This window comes from Myodes glareolus, chromosome 3, assembly GCF_982192425.1.
Source record: "Myodes glareolus chromosome 3, mMyoGla1.1, whole genome shotgun sequence".
Taxonomy (NCBI): domain Eukaryota; kingdom Metazoa; phylum Chordata; class Mammalia; order Rodentia; family Cricetidae; genus Myodes; species Myodes glareolus.
In genome coordinates, this window is record NC_142028.1 from 38,268,359 (window position 1) to 38,286,205 (window position 17,847).

Here is a 17,847-nt window from a genome sequence, read left to right on the forward strand (position 1 = left end):
CCACCAGCAATGCAGGAGTGTTCCCTTTACCCCACAACCTCTCCAGCATAAGTTGTCATCAGTGTTTTTGATCTTGGCTGTTCTTACAGGTGTAAGATGGAATCTCAGAGTTGTTTTGATTTGCATTTCTCTGATGACTAAGGATGTTGAACATTTCTTTAAGTGTCTTTCAGCCATTTTAGATTCCTCTGTTTAGGTCTGTACTCCATTTTTTTTATTGGATTATTTGTTGGGTAATGAATTTTCTTGCTGTGTAGCTCAGGCTGACTTAGAATTTACACTGTAGCCCATGCTGGTCTTGAAGTCATGGGAATCTACCTGCCTCAGCCTCTCCATTTCTGAGATTATAGGCATGACCTACCACACCTAGTCTAATTTTACTTACAAGTTTCTTATTTTATTTTTTGAGATACTGGTGATTGAACTCAGGACCTCATGTACACTAGCCATGTCCTCTGTCACTCACTGAGGTACATCTCTAGCTCAAGTTCCCTATTTTAAAAGTCTTCACTGTGTGAGGCTGGGGAAATGGCTCAGTGGTCAAGAGCACTGACTGCTCTTTCAGAGGACCTGGGTTCGACTCCCAGCACTCAAACAGAGGCCCACAACTATCTGTAACTCAGGTTCTAGGGGATCCAATGCTGTCTTTTGGCCTTTTCCAACACTATACATGTGGTGCATAAACATACATGCAGAAAAAACACCTATACACATAAAATATAAGCTTCCCTATATGTTTGTTTATTTTATAAGCAATCCACATTTCTTTTAGAAGATGATAAAATATAGAAAAGCAAACCAAGAAAAAATTCAAATTACTTAATATCTTGCCATCTATATTTAGCTATTATTAATCTCGTGGTAAAATCTATTTACAGTCTATCCCTTCCCACACATATGCACACATTAGTGAGAAATCAAAAGAAACCAATAAGACCCATCCCTTCTTTGTTGTGGAATATTATTTTAACTAGGCAAAAGTGTATTATATTTGTTTCTGCTGTGGAATATTACTTTAACTTTGTAAATGTGTGTTACATTTGTTTCTGTTGTGGAATATTACTTTGTGTAAAGATGTGTTACATTTGTTTTTGCTGTAAAATATTACTTAACTGTGTAAAGGTGTGTTGTATTTTTTATGCTGTAGAATGTGACTTTAACTGTAAAGATGTGATACATTTGTTTATGCTGCATTTTAACAATATAAAGATATATGCTTAATTATATATATGTGTGTGTGTGTGTGTGTGTGTTGCATTTGTTTCACCTTGCCTGCCTAAGGCACCTGATTGGTTTAATAAAAACCTGAAGGGCCAGTAGCTAGGCAGTAGAGGGATAGGTGAGGCTGGCAGGCAAAGAGAATAAATAGGAGAAATCTAGGCTTAGGAGAAATGAAGAAGAGGGGAAGAAAAAGGGAATGGGGGAGAAAAGAGAGGCACATGCTTGAGATAAAAAGCCAGGCAACTGCCAGCCAGACACAAGAAACGGTGAAAGTAAGATATTCAGAAGGAAAGAAAAGAACCCCAAGGCAAAAGGTAGATAAAGGAAACCAGTTAATATAAGTTTAAAGAGGTAGTCAGAAATGAGCCTAAGCTAGGCCGAGCATTCATAACTCATAAGTCTCTGTGTCATGATTTGGGAGCTGGTTAGTGACCCAAATGAAAAAGCCTGGTACACTTGTCTCTGCTTCTGGTACAGAGGGCAGGGCAGAGCCTGCAGGGTTACTGCCATGCCCAATTGCCAAATTGGCAATAGTGGTTCTCAAATGATAATTTGTGTGCCTTTAATAAATATATTTTACCTACTTCCAAGCATTCTCTGTTATGCTGTGTTTCACATTTGAACAGGCACACCATTCTGTGCTTATTGACTGGGGAAAAAATGTCAGAAAAGAAACAAAATAAAACAAAACGTGGATTTTTTTGGTTTCTGTTTTTGTTTTTATTTTTCTAGCTTTGGTTTTCAAAAACTTGAAGCCTTCAGAGGAACATCAAGACATGGATGGACATGGAAGCTAGGTATGGCAAACCGCGCCTGTTATTCCAGCACTTGAGACTGAATGAGGTGGGGGGATTGTTATGGGTTTGGAGTCAACCTGAGTTACAGTGTGAGAACCTGTCCCAAACAAACTGGGCTGGTGAGATGGCTCAGTGGGTAAGGGTGCAGGCTACCAAGCCTGAAAATCCAAGTCTGATCCCCAAGACCCTCATAATGGAAAGAATCGACTCCTGAAGGTTATACTCTGATCTCTATACACACATGCGCGCGCGCGCGCGCACACACACACACACACACACACACACACACACACACACACACACACCACACTAACATGTAATAAAGATATGGACATGGACAATATGGTCAGAACAAGGGTATTGAGGGGCTGGGAGGAAGCCAGGTAATGGTGGTGGCACACATTTTAATCCCAGAATTTTGTAGGCAGAGGCAGCAGGAGATTTTGAGTTCAGGACAGCCTGGGCTATACAGAGAAACCGTGTCTCGAAAGAACCAATAAAATCAAAGAGCGAGAGATTCTCTCAGATCTGCAAAGACTCCACTGTTTGGGCAGGAAAAGGGTAAAGGTGGGGAGGAGGGTACGTGGAAATGTATGCTGATGGTAGAGACGTAGGAAGTGACAGAGAACAGAACCCGTGTTTGGTTTTCTGTCAGAGTGTTCTGGACCACAAAGGACAAGGCCAGCCGATCTGGGATTCCTAGAGAGGCCTAGTTTTTACCTCTCGAAAGGTGGTGGGACCTGGGAGAATGCAGCTGATAAGCAAGGCGGACTTTAGTGATATAGCCAGCTTTATTCAGAGCAGCAGCCCGTTTGTACTCTGAGGGTTGAGGCGGCACGTGAGCACAGTGTGCAAGCGCAAGGGCAAGTCACACGGGACAAAATGTGTTTTCCATAGAGGTACATAAATAACAATCGAGAGTTGTAATGAGTGATCTGAGGTAAGCTCACTCTGGCCTGCTGCTCCTGGGAGGAACACAACACATTCCAAGAACAATTCTGTCTCTCACCCATTGCGTGGCCCCTTTGCTGCCAAGGTCCAATCTCGTGTAGAATCATAGCAGTTATAATTACAGTCTATAGATCGTCCCCAAACATGGCAGAGTGTGAGAACGAACCAGCATTTCACTCCATTTTGCTTTTTTAATTTCCACTCCCCAGTCTTCCAGACTCTCAGCAGTCAAGTTCCCATTAGATGTTTGACTGGCTCCGGCCTGGGGCATCTGCTCATTATAAGCCTCTGCTGGGAAGCTAGTTGCTTCCTCTTTCTCCCCAGAATCTTCCTCACAACGATTCCAACAGAGCTCTGTTTCACTTGGGCTTCAGTTTCTGAAAGGAAACTGGGGAGATGAGAAAAAGACCCTTTAGTAAATAAATTCATGAAAGGAATTCATCGCGGGCCAACATGATCTTAAAGCTTTATATACGAAATCTCTGGGAGCTTGTGAGCCTCGTGTGGTCTGGCACATCTCCTAGGGAAATGTGTGGCCAAAACCTCTCCTTGTTTCTGGGTCAGGAAGTGATAGCACACAGATGGAATTTACAATGGGGCCCAGCAGTGGCCCCACCAAGGCTGCTCAGAAAAGGCCCTTGTCATGGGCTTCATTCAATTATAATGAGCGTTCCCCAGGCTCTGAAGGACGCTGCTTCTGGCTGGCCCCTTTCTTTTTCCTCGACTGCTTTCACTTTTCCATGGAGGACTGGCCCTTAAGGTCCGCTGGGATTGGTGTGAGCCTCGATTTGGCAGGAGAAAGGGAGAAGGAAGTACACGGTGGCCTACAAAATTGAATTACTCCTCCTCCCTGGCCCCTTGCCTCAAAGAATAGACTGTTGTGCTCTGGAAGGCAGGGAAGTCCCAGTTTCTCAGGCTCAAAACAAAACAAAACAACCTTTCTGCAGGCTCCTCTCTCGCCTTAAGATGCTTAGTGGGGAGTAGTGAAGAGGCAGAGCAATGATGGAATCAAACGCTCTTTATTGTGCTTGGAAATTGCTTGGAAGGCCGACTTTAAACAAATGTATCTGATGCATTCTTCAGAAGAACAGAGTATTGGCTTGACTTAAACACCCAACTTCTAAAACTATGGGAAAGATTGCCATACATTAAAATAGAAAAGAAATACCTTTGAAAAAAAAGCTCTGGCTGTAGTCAGTGACCCACTTTTGTGACCTCTGGGGACCTCTGTGACAGCAGAACTGTTTTACCAGGAATTTGGCTTTTGGAATCTGCTGAGATGGTTTTTCGGTAGCAGACACAATTAATTTCTGTTTTCGTCTCTAAATCTTTTTTTTTTTTGTTATTAAATGACAAAACAGAGACTCCCCCCCCCCCCCCGCCCAGACAAGCTTTCTCTGTAACTTTGGTGCCTAGCTCTTGTAGTCTAGGCTGGCCTCGAACTCACAGAGATCCATCTGCCTCTGTTGGCTGATGGCAAGTGCTGGGATTAAAGGTGTGCGCCACCACCGCCCAAAACAGAAACCTTTCTTAACGATTTCCTACTATTCATCTGGGATTGTTTACACAAGACCCGTATAAGACTGGGCCTACCAACACTCACTCCATCATGGAGAGGGGAGGGTTCCCTTGAACATCTCCAGGCAGTTGATGGTAGCTGGGGGAAGCAGAGGCATGTTTTTCAGTGGCATAACTGCTGGTAAAATGCTCAGGCTCCTATAAATAATTCCTCATCTGTGCTGCTGTAAGCAACCCTGGTTAATGAAACACGCTGGGTTTCTGTGGGTTTCTTCCCACACACATGAAAGCAGAAGGGGGACTGTAAGTGAGGGCTACAGGGAAGAGCTGGGAAGAGGGGGATCAGTGGGAGTGGAAAGGGGACAAGACAGGGTGATGGACTGAATGTGATCCAAACCATTATGTACGTGTATGAAGATGTCATAATGGAACCCATTGCTATGCATAGCTACTATATGTTAACAAAAACCTAGAGAAGGGCTGAAAGATGGCTCAGTGGGTAAAGGCGCTTGGCTGCCTGGGTATGATCCCGGGGTCCCTCATGGCGGAAGGAGAGAGCCTATTCTGACAAGTTGTCCTCTACTTCACATGCACGGCGGCATGACTCCCACCCCTGCTCAATCAGTAAAGGCAAAAAAAAAAAAATACTAAAAAGAATACTTTCCAAAATAGTTTCTCAATGTTATTAAAGTTACAAGTGTCTGCATAGTATAAACACAAGATAGTTCTATTAAGGAAAGATGAATTTACTGGAGTTTGACTTTTTAATAAAAATTACTTCATTTTTTTAGTATTACAAATTACTGATAATGGGATTTCTCTTTTAGTTTCTTTAAAAAAGAATCCAATATTTCCCTGAGAAGCAAAGCGTTCTGAAGGGTTGCATCAAATGCTTGACTTCTATGATTGAGTTCAACCATGGTCACCTTAGCATACGCCCTATTCATGTATTAATAGGAAGTACAAGGTGAGGGGCGCACCCCCACTCTCTTCTCAGACAGACAAGCTGCTGGCGATCTGTCCTCCCTGATCCTCAGTTCCTTCTTTGACAGCGAAGACCCACACCTCAGTGTTCTCAGCTGCTTTCGGCACCCTGCCCGGGGGTCTGGCTCAGTACTAAGGAAAGCTTAGACACTTGGCTAGATACATGGGCGTCAGAACTTCAGCCCAGCTAATTGTCCATTTCTCAGAAAAATTTTGGAACATTGTGACTCATGTGATATTTTAATCTAACAACAATAACAGAGATGCCCTGTTCTTCTACGATTGAAATAACCCATCCAGAACTCATGCTGGAATGGAACTGTCTGGGCTGTGGTCATGGTTCAATGGTTAAGCGCACTGGCTGCTCTTCTAGAAGACCAAGGTTCAGTTCCTAGAGCTTGCATGCTGGCTCACAACCATCCATAACTCTAGTTCCTGGGGATCCAATAACCTCTTCTGATCTCCGTGGACACTCTACACCCGACACCCAGACCTATATGCAGGCAAAACACCCATACCCTTAAACTAAAGTTAAACCTTAAAAGACATTTGATTGTCATTTTGAGATCAAGAGGTGGGACCTTTAAGAAGTGGTTAGGTAATAAAAGTTCTGTGCTTTAGAGTGACTCTCCCTGACTGTAGGACTGTGTTTAGCTTCCAGGTCACCATCTCTCTCTGGACTGCCATGCAATATCTTCTGAGTTATGACCCCAGCAGCTGTCGTGGGATGCAGCCCTTTATCTTGGACTTTCCAGTCTAGATCCACCATGCGCATGAGCTTCTCTTGTTTATAAACTACTCAGTCTGTAGCATTGTTTCAACAGCTTCAAACAGACGAAGAGAAAGACCTCCTCTGCTGAAGATCCTCCATTACTCACCAGCTATAGGGCTTGGGGTGTTCTGCAACCCTTGCAACACCCCAAATAGGCCACACCCTAGTTGCATTTTGCTTTTACACTGGTTTCCCTCCCCGCAGTTTCTTCAGCATACTGGATATCCACTTCCGAGCCTTAGCAATTGCCATCACATTCACTTGGGAAGTTCCCCCCTCACCCCGCCCCTCCACCCGACACTCAGAGGGCTTGTGTATGCCTAGCCGCTAAGTTAATAGTTTGCAACCCTTGGGTTGAGACCCCTTTGGGGGTTGAATGACCCTTTCACAGGGTTCTCATATCAAATATTTACATTATGAATCATACCATAACAAAATTACAGTTATGAAGTAGCAACAAAAATAACTTTGTGGTTGGGGATCACCATAGCATGAGGAACCGTGTTAAAGGGTCACGGCATTAGGAAGGTTGAGAACCACTGCAAGCCTTTAAAACACTACCTTCTCCTGAAAGTTTTGCAAACACTCTCCCTGATGGTTCTTACCCTCTTTCTTGGGGTTCCCCTTTGCACTTATCCACTTGGAATATGTATGGATTATAATTGATGGGTTTTGTTTACTGTATACCTCTGCTCACTAGAATGTACTCCTTGATGGCAGGGATTTTGTTTGGCTTGTTTACTTCCGTACTGTGCTGGTCAGTGCTGTGCCTGACCTGTCACTTGGCACAGAGAAAGAACTTGGATGACAATTTAGTGCTGGGGATGTAAGTCAGTTGGTCGAGTGTTTGTCTAGCAGGCATAAGGCTCTGGGTTTGCTCCAAGCCCCGATGACTAGGGGTGGTTGTGCGCACCTGTAATTCCAGCACTCCAGAAGCGGAGGCAGCAGGATCAGAAATTCAAAGTCATCTTCAGCTGCATAGCTAGCTTAAAGCCAGCCTGGGTCATGTGAGATCGGATCTCAAAACAAAGTTGTTAATGAATGAGTAAGTGAATGAAAATACAGGTGGTAAACTTGATGGTCAGAGCACAAAGGAGCATGGGGGACAGACGTCTAACCCGGACGTGAAAAATAAGTGACCACAAAAGGGAAGAAAGATGTTCAGGTCCAACACATTCCCTAGTCATGGGGCCTCAGAGAAGGAGGGCATAAAGAGTCCCTGCAATGAAAGAGATGGGACCTACTTGGGGATTTATGTCCCTGTTGACCTCTCAAGCAAAGAGCTTGTCCTTTTCCCGCAGCAGGCCTGCGGTTCCCCACTTCCAAGTCTGGTGCTTCTGGGGCTCAGGCCAGACCTGACTTGATTGCTGTAGAAATCAGTAGAGTCAGGTGGCCTGGCCCTGTGCCTGGTCTTATAGTCAGCTGGCAGCTTCTCCCCCAGGGTCTGAGGCTAGGCCTTGGCGGATTTCAAGCTCCCTGGGACTCTAGTGGCCTGTCCAGGTTAGATGTAACGTCAGAAGGTTTGTTGCTCTTCCAGCGACAAAGGACCGCTGTGCTCTATGCATTGGTGTACAGGGTAGCAGCAACTCCTGCCCATGACGCTAGCAACAGCAGAGTATTACAGATCTCCTTCACTCCTGAGAGCAGAGAGTGGACACACACAACATACCCAGCCGACAGCAGGGTAGGGACGGCAACCATGGCTGCCCCTTCCCACATTTGCTCCTCTTCCTTCTTTTCTCAAATCCTCAAGCATCACTGACTTCGGGAACTCATTCAGAAGGCGCAGATGAAACTGTGGCCTGAAAGCCGAATCCACCCTGTGGTCCCTTTTGAATCTTTGTTATTGTCTGTCCATTTTTGGTTTTGGTTTTGAGACAGGGTCTCATTATACAGCCTGGGTTGGCCTTGATGGTTCTCTAGAGCCAGTCATAGAGATCCGCCGCCTCCCGCTGAGCGCTTGGATTGCACACACGCAGGGACACAAGATGCCAGCACTCTCTTGTGTCTAATGACTGTGATAATGTGAGCGCGCACATAACGAGCATCCAGAAAATATTGTTTGCACGAATGAGGAACCACTAAATTGGAGGTTAACTCTGCTTTAGAGTCTTCTCTTAATTCCTTCAAAATTTAGGTGATTGCCATTGCCCTAGCTTCCAGGATTTTCTCTGAAAGCCCAGCTTTGGAGGCTTCTCTGTAGAGCAGTGCACATTAGGAAGCAGTCAAATGGAGCAGGAAGAAGACACCATTTCCAAGGTTATCTGAAGTGTGGGAAGCAAAGGAGAAAAAAATGGGTATTAGGAGGGGTGAGGTGATGAGAATATGGAGTGGTGGGGTGATGGGGATTAGAATGGGTGAGTTAGTGGGGATTGGGAGGGGTGAGGTGATGGGGATATGGAGGGGTGAGGTGATGGGATATGGAGTGGTGGGGTGATGGGGATTAGAATGGGTGAGTTAGTGGGGATTGGGAGGGGTGAGGTGATGGGGATATGGAGGGTGGGGTGATGGGGATATGGAAGGTGGGATGATGGGGATATGGAGGGTGGGGTGATGGGGATATGGAAGGTGGGGTGATGGGGATATGGAGGGTGGGGTAATGGAGATATGGAAGGTGGGGTGATGGGGATATGGAGGGTGGGGTGATGGGGATATATCCTGCAGAGGCTGATTCAGTACTCATTATTTGTCTTAGTTAGGGTTCTATTGCTGTGACAAAACACTGTGACCAAAAAGCAGCTTGGGGAGGAGAGGGACTATTTGGCTCACATTTCCACAGCACTGTTCACCAAAGAAGTCAGGACAGGAACTCAGCAGGGCAGGAACCTGGAAGCAGGAGCTGATACAGAGGCCACGAAGGGGAGCTGCTTACTGGCTGGCTCAGCCTGTTTTCTTATAACACCCAGGACCACCAGCCCAGGTACGGCACCCCCTACAATGGACTGGGCCCTCCCTCATCAATAACTAATTAAGAAAATGCCTTACAGTTGGATCTTATGAAACATTTCTCTTTCTCAATTTTCTTTTGGGGGGGGATGGTTTCAAGACAGGGTTTCTTTGTGTAGTTTTGGATCCTGTCATGGAACTTTCTCTGTAGACCAGACTGGCCTCGAACTCTCTCTCTCTTTTTGGTTTTTTGAGACAGGGTTTCTTTGTATAGCTTTGGAGCCTGTTATGGAACTCACGCTGTAGACCAGGCTGGCCTTGAACTCACAGAGATTTGCCAGCTGGAGGCATTTTTCTCAGTTAAGGTTCCCTCCTTTCAGATAACTCTGTTTCGTATGTCAAGTTGGCATGAGACCAGCCAGCACAGTGTTACACAGGAGCTGCTTCAACGATTAGTGCTGAACTACAGCGGCAGTTTGTTTCTTGTTTCTTGTAACCCTTTGGTTTCAGTAGGAGATTCTCTTGGTATGGCCTGGGGGTCCTCGTGAGGCTGCTCGATCAGGACAGGAAGATGGCTGAATCTCTCTCGCCTTGTGGTTTCTGATCCCTACTATTTTGCCTGCGCTCCTTGCACAGCGATTGTCTCTCCAAGGGAAGCCTTCCATGGGGTCAGGCCCCAAAGGAGAAGTTCTTATCTGGGCTGTGTTTGCTTTACATTTGGTCACGTTTCATTGGTCAGAGTAATCTTATGGCCACCCTGAGTCAGGATGGGAGGGAATGGTGTACGAAGATGCAAAGATCAACATCAATGTTCATGGGGGAGCCAGCAACCGAGGCTTACAAATCCTGGTTTTAAACACATAGAAAGAATAGGACAGGGGGCTGGAGAGATGGCTCAATGGTTAAGAGCATTGCCTACTCTTCCAAAGGTCCTGAGTTCAATTCCCAGCAACCACATGGTGGCTCACAACCATCTGTAATGAGGCCTGGTGCCCTCTTCTGACCTGCAGGCATATACACAGACAGAATATTGTATACATAATGAAAATAAATATTTTTTAAAAAAAGAATAGGACAAGGGTGGGCATGATCAATGAGTTTCAGGGGATCTGATTATCTTCTTCTGGCCTCATAGGCACTGGGCAGTCAAGTGGTCCACAGACATATTTACAGGCAGAACACCCTTACACATGAAATACAATAAGACATGCAAACCACCCAGACAGTCTTCAAACTTCTTGCGGTTCTGCTGCCCAGAGGGCACATCTGTTTTATGTTAGTGTTATCAAGCACCCTTCAAGTGAGTTTGTATGCACATGCAAGAAATAGGGTGGTTCTGTGCCTAGAAGAAGAGGGCTTAGAGTCCTCTGGATCTGGAGTACAGATGGCTGGGAGCTGCCTCCTGGTGTGAATGCTGAAGATGGACTTGGGTTCTGTGCGAGATCAGCGAGTGCTCTTCAGCCCTCAGCCTATTCGTTAAACATAACTTGCATTCAGTTAAGAAACAAGTTCATCCCTGTGAGATGGGAATGTGAACCATCATAGTCCATGGATACCTGAGTTGGATTGTATGTAACCATGGTTACCAGGTTACCATCCCCTCCTTCAAGAGATGCCAAACCATTAGCATTTCTTTCCAGCCCTGTGCCCCCTGGCTGGCTTCTGTGTCCAGAAGTTTATATGGCTGGAGTGGGGAAAGGTGAGCAGTGACAGAAACTGTTGGAACCGTGGAGGCTTCTGCCATACTCCTTGGCCCTTCACTTACCAGGGACTTAATACTGGGCAATGCAGTGCCACGAAACAGTCACGTGTCACACACTTGCTCTTGGTCCTGTACCTGCCTCGTTGCCCTCGATGGTAAGCTTCTCAAAGGGAGGGACCTTTCCGGGTTGTTCTGTATCATCTGAGTACCCTGCAGTAGCGTCTGGGTCAAGGCACTCCAGGTAATGTCTGCTGAATGAATGAGCAAATGGATGAGTGGGGAAGAAGTGGGAGGAGTTCTTATAGCATAGATGGGGAATGTTGGGGTGCTCAGTGGAGAGGATGGATGAGGAGAAGCCACAGTACAGTAGAAGATGAAATGTGGTGTGAGAAAACCTGGACGCCAGTCTCAGTGAGGCTACCTATTGACTGTGTCACCCTGAACAAGTCAGAAAAAGTTTCTTTCCCCAATTCACCTTATATACAAAAGGAACAAGAGGCGAACTCACCAAGTATTTGCCAAGTGCTTGCTACAGCCTGAGGTGGGGCTGGGACCTCAGCAGGGAGTGGAGTCTTTTGTCAGCTATGGGCATGCACTGTGCAGTCCAACTTCAAGGGAGATCTTCTGCGAGGGGTGTGGCTAGCTGTGGCCTCCTGAGCCTGCCTGGTGGCACGCATGCTGAGGCCACCCTCTTCTTGAGCTGTCTCCACAGGGATAGAGCTTGAAAGGGCGCTAGAGTTCTACAGACTGAAACTCTTCCCGCCCAACCTCTTCCCTCTCTCTGCATAGTGTCAGGCCATACGGTCTGAGGCTCTCCTCTCTCCTCCTGCTCCCTCTCCTCCACAAGTGCTTTGCCCAATATGTCTCTTACTTTTTAATTCTGTCCTAATACCTTCTTCTAGAAGGTCCGACCTGACAGCTCCTTATTCTTTTATTTTATTTTTATTTTATTTTCGAGACAGGGTTTCTCTGTAGTTTTTTGGTGCTTGTCCTGGAACTAGCTCTTGTAGACCAGGCTGGCCTCGAACTCACAGAGATCCACCTGCCTCTGCCTCCTGAGTGCTGGGATTAAAGGCGTGCGCCACCACTCCCCAGCTGTTGTGGAGCACCGTCCTGGGAACATATCCGCCATCACCATCGCCACCAAGCAGCTGTGACTACTGCTGATGCTTCCTTATAGAAGGAGCAGGTGGGGTTGGTCATTGGCCCTCACCTGAGATTTCAGCCACTCCCAGGCCTGTGCCCCTCTCTCAGCTGTATCTAATTCTGGCCCAGCTGCACCTGGTCTCAGGAGGGACTATGGTATATAGAATATGAAAGGCAGGGGGTGATAGGGAGATGAGTCCATCTGTACAGCTATGGGGAGTCCCTGCAGACATGCAGCTGCTTGAGGGTAATCCCTGCTTCTGTAAGTGTGTCTGAGAAACTGGTTAGTTCACCTAGCCAGACCTGGGCGGAATGGCTACTCTGGCCTGTCCCAGGGGCTCTTGTTCTAGCTCGGTTTCTACTGCTGTTATAAATGTCGGTACCAAAAGGCAGCCGGGGAAGAAAGAGCTTATTTGGCTTACGTGTGATTATTGTCCATCACCGAGGGTAGTCAGGGTAGGAGCAGAAGCCAAAGCCTAGAGACAGGAACTGAAGAAGAGGCCACAGAGGGGTGTTGTGTACTGCCTTGCTCCCCAAGGCATGTTCAACCTGCTTTCTTATGCAACCCAGGGTCACTTACTCAGGGATGGCCCCACCCACAGTGGGATGGGACCTCCCCTGTCAATCATCTGTCAGAGGCAATATGATGGAGGCAGTTCCTCACGATTGACTCTTCCCAGATGAGTTGAGCTTATGCTGACAAAAACACCTACCTAACACATACCTCGTCTGGGGGGAGCAGTCGTTTGGTCATGTCTCCTCTGGAAAAGTTCATGCAACAGGGGCGTAGCAGCAGGCCATCCCAGAATACGGGCTCAGTGAAGGGTCTGTGCAGTTGTCAGCTTTATTGTCCTTAGTGACCTTGGGCCAAGTGAGGCGTAGTGCCATCAGCTTGTTTAGGCTGGTGCTGCCTCTGAATCCCCATGTCCTTAGATGTCCCTTCAGGAGTTAGGGGCTAATCTCTGTGGGTGCTAGGAGAGAGATGCACCAGAGGCTTTTTCGGAGTAAATATCTACATAGCAGCCGTTGTTCTGCCCCTTGTTGGGCATTGGTTACTAGGTGGTCAGGACACAAGAGCTGTTAAGGAGCCGAGATGTCAGAAGAGAAGCAGAGGACAAACAAGTCTGTGAGCGGTACTCGGCGTCCACGAGGAATGCAGATATAGCAAAATCTTTCTGGGCAGCAACATGTTGACAGTTCTTCCCTTAGAGCAAGTCTGCTCTTTGGGCTTCTAGATGCTTCCATACAATACATCCATCCTATGAGTACTTAGTCATAGCTCTGTTTCCCACCAAGTGGACAGTTTCACAAGCATGAGGCCCCCAAGTACCTTGGTCAGGTGCACCTCTGGATGCCAGCACAATGCTGGGCACACAGCGCCTTGTGTAGTCAGCTTTCTGGTACGGCAGCAGACACCCGAGACAATAAATCTGTCAAGAGGAATGATGCTTCTGAGCCTGTCTGTGGTGAGGCACAGCATAGAGGCAACAGAGTGGAAGGGAGTCCTTTACCTCAGGAGCAGAAAGACAGAGACCAGGGCTCCACAATTCCCTTTGAGGTCTTGCCTCTCCTCCTTACCTAAAGCTTCTCACGAGGACTCCACATACTTTTGTTTTTTTGGAGACAGGATTTCTCTTTGCAACAGCCTTGGTTGTCCTGTAACTCACTTTTGTAGACCAGGCTGGCCTCGAACTCACAGAGATCTGCTGGCCTCTGCCTCCTGAGTGCTGGGATAAAAGGGTAGTGCCACCACCGCCAAGCTTAGGGCTCTTCATCTTGAAGGTTCTCCCTCCTCCTAGCAATAGCAAGGCTGGGGACCAACCCTTTAATATATGGGCTTTTGAAGGACATTTAAGATCCAAACTGCAGCGCATTTACAGTTTCCCGACTGTGAGAACAACCACTCTTGCCCGCGGCAGTCATATGGCTTTAATCAGTGTATGTTTGTCGAGCTAATCACACTGCACATGCTATTAGTGTGGACTTTGCAAGCTGGTGGAGTCTTAGACGTTGACACAGTGAATGGTGTAGTCTTTCAGTTCCTTCCCTGCTCACGTGGTTACTGGGGGGGGGGGGGGTAAATGAAATCATAAGGTACTCCCAACCAGGCTAATCATGTAATCAATATTCAGACAGCCTTCAGTAAATGACAACTGAATCGTTTCAGTTATTCAGGATCAGTACAACATCATGCCTAGAGTTAGTGCCACCCTACCCCTACCTGGCACCACACTTCGAGGGAAGTGTGTACTTATGATTAAAAATAAGTAGCCAGGGTGGTGGTGGTGGTGGTGGTAGCCCACGCCTTTAATCTCAGCATTTAGGAGGCAGAGGCAGGTGGATCTTTTTGAGTTCAAGGTCAGCTTGGTCTACAAAGAGTTCAGGACATCCAGAGTTGTTACACGGAGAAACTTTGTCTCAAAAACCCAAAGCCAATAAACAGACAAACAAGTAAACAGTTGGGCATAGAAGTGCGTGACTTTAATCCCGGCACTTGGGAGGCAGAGACCAGAGGACCCGTGAGTTTGAGGGCAGCCTGACCTACATAGCCAGCCTTGGGTATATAGTGGGACCCTGTCTCAGAATAATAACAACAATAGCAATAACATCCAAAACCCAAGGGAACAAAAGTGAAGGGGAAAAAGTAGAGGCGACATTGTGACTTATCAACATGTCCAGAGCAATTGACTCCATGTCTAAGATTTATTCTTTGCATTGTTCACAACTCATTACCATTTTGAAATAGGTTGGTAATAAAATGTGTGCGGGAAGGGGGTTAAGGGTTGCAGGTATTACCACCATCGACAGCTTCCGATATCTTACTGTTTTAAATTCTGATATCCGAGAGTGGAAGCATCTTCCTTGGGTAACAATGATCTGGTCACAGCAGCCACTAGGAATATTCTAGGAATGTTCACCAGGTGGCGCTCTTTTACCGGGATAGGTTCCGACAAACACACTCCTCCCCCTTCCCAGCATGCAGTGGCCTTTCCCTACCAGGACAGCCCAGCATTGCAGAGCTAGCAGGGGTATTGTGTCTAAGCCTTGTTTCAGACAGAGAGAAATAAAATGTGAGGAAGCACGTCTCTGGATTCAGAGGTCTCGTGTCACCAGGAGGGACAGGGTGGAGTCCAAGTTCTTCAGTTCTGAACCTCGTTTGCTTCCTGCCTCCATGTGACATCCCTTACCAGCTCTCCACAGGCTATTCCAGATCTTGTCCTGTAGGCATCTTTTCACACTGGACCCCCTGTGGGCAGAGCTAGTGCTTCCCTGCTGGGCGTTTGCCAGTTTCTGCCATTAAGGATGAAGAAGGTATCTGGAAGCAGGAAAAGGATGTAGGCAAGCTCTGTCCATTTCTTCCCCTTCGGAGGCAGTGCCCAGGGGCGGTGTGTGTGTGTGCCCAGGGACAGGGACCCTGGAACCAACTGCCTTTGTCACAACCCTCCCTGTTCTCACAACAGGATACCTGTGAGTAAATCTGTGTATTATTATTCCATCCATAAAGTGGGGAACTAAAATACCCATGAGGGCAGAGCCGACATTGGTCAAGTACTTACCGCATTGGAGGCATATGGTAGGAGCTAGGAGAATGTGAACTTCGTGGCTCACCAGCATCCTACCTTGACAGAAGGGCTTCTGGGAGGATATTAGGCTGCCCTTCCTCAGTGTACTCTTGCCACAGCATCCTTTTCTAACACCTGTCTTGTGTTTTGGTTATGCGGAGTGGTGTGCTGAACCTAGACTCTCATGCTTTCAACGGACCTGCAGCCCAACCCAGTAGTAGGTACTATGTTTGTTCTCACCTCGGGGAAGAAACACCAACGTGAGGAAGTAATCTCTCCAGGGTCACTGCCTCACAGTCAGGCCTAGCGAAAGCCAAAGATTAAGCTGTTTCCTTCTGCACTCTACTGCCTCCTTTTGAAACTGGCAAAAAACAGTAAACACAGACCCTTCAACAGTGTGGGCATCATCCATGCTGGTGATACTCCTGCAGGAGGTATCCTGCAGAAACAGAAACTGTTTCCCAGAAACGCACATCTGTAGGGTGATATTTCTTACCCCATTTAAAAATATTTATTTATTTAATGACAGGGTCTCTTAATGTGCCAATGGACGGGCTGAAACTAGACCAGGCCGGCCATGAACTCAGAGATTCATTTGCCTCGTTGTCCCCAGCGTTGGGATTAAAGACATGTGCTACCACATCTGGCTAGATTTATTTGTGTTGTTTTTATTATATGTCTATGTCTGTGTAAATATATGTCACCTGTGTGTGGGGTTCCTGGGGAAGGCAGAAGGAGGTGTTTGATCCCCCTTGGCACTGGAGTTACTGATGGTTGTGAGGCACCTGATGAGAGTGTTGGGAACCAAATTTTGATCCCCTGCAAGAGCAGCAAGTGCGCTTAAGTGCTGAGCATTTCTTACTGCTCTCAACCTGGGGATAAAGAGGCAGCATTCTTTCATTCTTTTCTGCTCCTCCAAGCTGACTTGAGTGATGGAAACAAGGACTCTTAGATTGTGTTTAGCCCTAGGACCTTCAAGGGTCACCTTCCCCCATCTTACATTTCTGTGCAGCTCAGGCCAGCTCTTAGGGCGGCCAGGCAGTCTGCATCCAGGCACATGAGGTCTGTTGAGCTGTAGTGGCATTTCAATTGTATATTAATAAATAAAGCCTGCCCGAAGATCTGAGAGTAAAACAGTCCCACTGATTAGCCTTCCAGATCAGGTTATGGTAACACACACCTTTAATCCCAGTAGCCACCCTAGTTGCCATAGAAATCAGGTGGTGCATGCTTTTAATCCCAGCCCTAGAGAGGATTATAAAACAGGAGAGACAGTCTCATTCTGAGATTCCTGGAGACAAGATTGCCATTTCAAACTGAGGTTGAGGTAAGAGCCAATGGCTGACTGTTTTGCTTTTCAGATCTTCAGGTTGAACCCCGGTTTCACCGAGGGTTAATTGTGCTTCACCGAGTCATCCAAGATGTAACACAAGCACTTGTGACTCAGACCAGACTCTGAGCATGTGACAGAGTCTGTGCAGCATTGACAGCTTTTAGCAAGGAAAGAAACAGTAGACACCATGCTGCTGTCACAGAATCATGAGTGCCAGGAGGGCCAGAGGGACCATGAGTGGAAAGTGGATAATAGGGACCCTGATGAGGGAAGGGTGAGAGGCAAGGAAGGTGGCCACGATGCATACATGTATTCTACCATTTCTTACTCTTACTATCTGTCTGCCTGCCGATCTGTCTCTTGTATGTGATAATCTTCTAAGCAAGACTTCTCCGTCTCAACTTTTGCCAAGGCTTGTCCTGTGCACTGTCTGGTGTGAGCATCGTTTTTGTCTGCTGCCGCCCAGATAGCACCCCCCCCCCCCCCCACGTAGTGCAATAGTCTCTAGACATTTTTGAAGTCTCTTGGGGGAGAGAAATGTTCCCTCCCACTTTCTTATTAAGAATTATTGTTGTAAAAGAAACTACTTCCTAATTCCCTTCCTTAAATATGCGTTATAATTTTTCTAAGGGCTAGAGAGATGGTTTACAGTCGCAGCATATACTGCTCTTGCATAGGACCCGAGTTCATGTATCAATCAGCACTCATATTAGACCACTCACAACTGCCTGTAATTCTAGCTCCAGGGGACTCAACGTCCTTTCTGGATTCTAGAGTTACCTGCACTCAAATATGGATATACCTACTACACACAGATGCACACACACACACATAATCTCTCTAAGGACCTCTCTTTGTGCCATGGTGTCTTAGTTGGTTCTATTGTTACGATACTGGACCCTTTTTAGGCACTAATTTCTTTGCTCCTGCTAATTGCAATCAATTGCTCTGGTGAAGCCAAGGTTCCACTTCAG

The 17,847-nt window shown here is 46.8% G+C and overlaps 1 long non-coding RNA gene across 1 annotated transcript in view; it reads left to right on the forward strand.

Annotated features, from left to right (window-relative positions):
• Positions 1 to 7,322, forward strand: part of LOC125403279 (uncharacterized) — a 38,313-nt gene extending 30,991 nt beyond the window's left edge. Inside the window, exons 3-4 of the long non-coding RNA XR_015000969.2 lie at positions 1,954 to 2,018; positions 6,126 to 7,322. This is a non-coding gene — a long non-coding RNA (uncharacterized LOC125403279). The remainder of the gene's footprint in view (positions 1 to 1,953; positions 2,019 to 6,125) is intronic.
• The last annotated feature ends 10,525 nt before the right edge of the window (positions 7,323 to 17,847 follow it).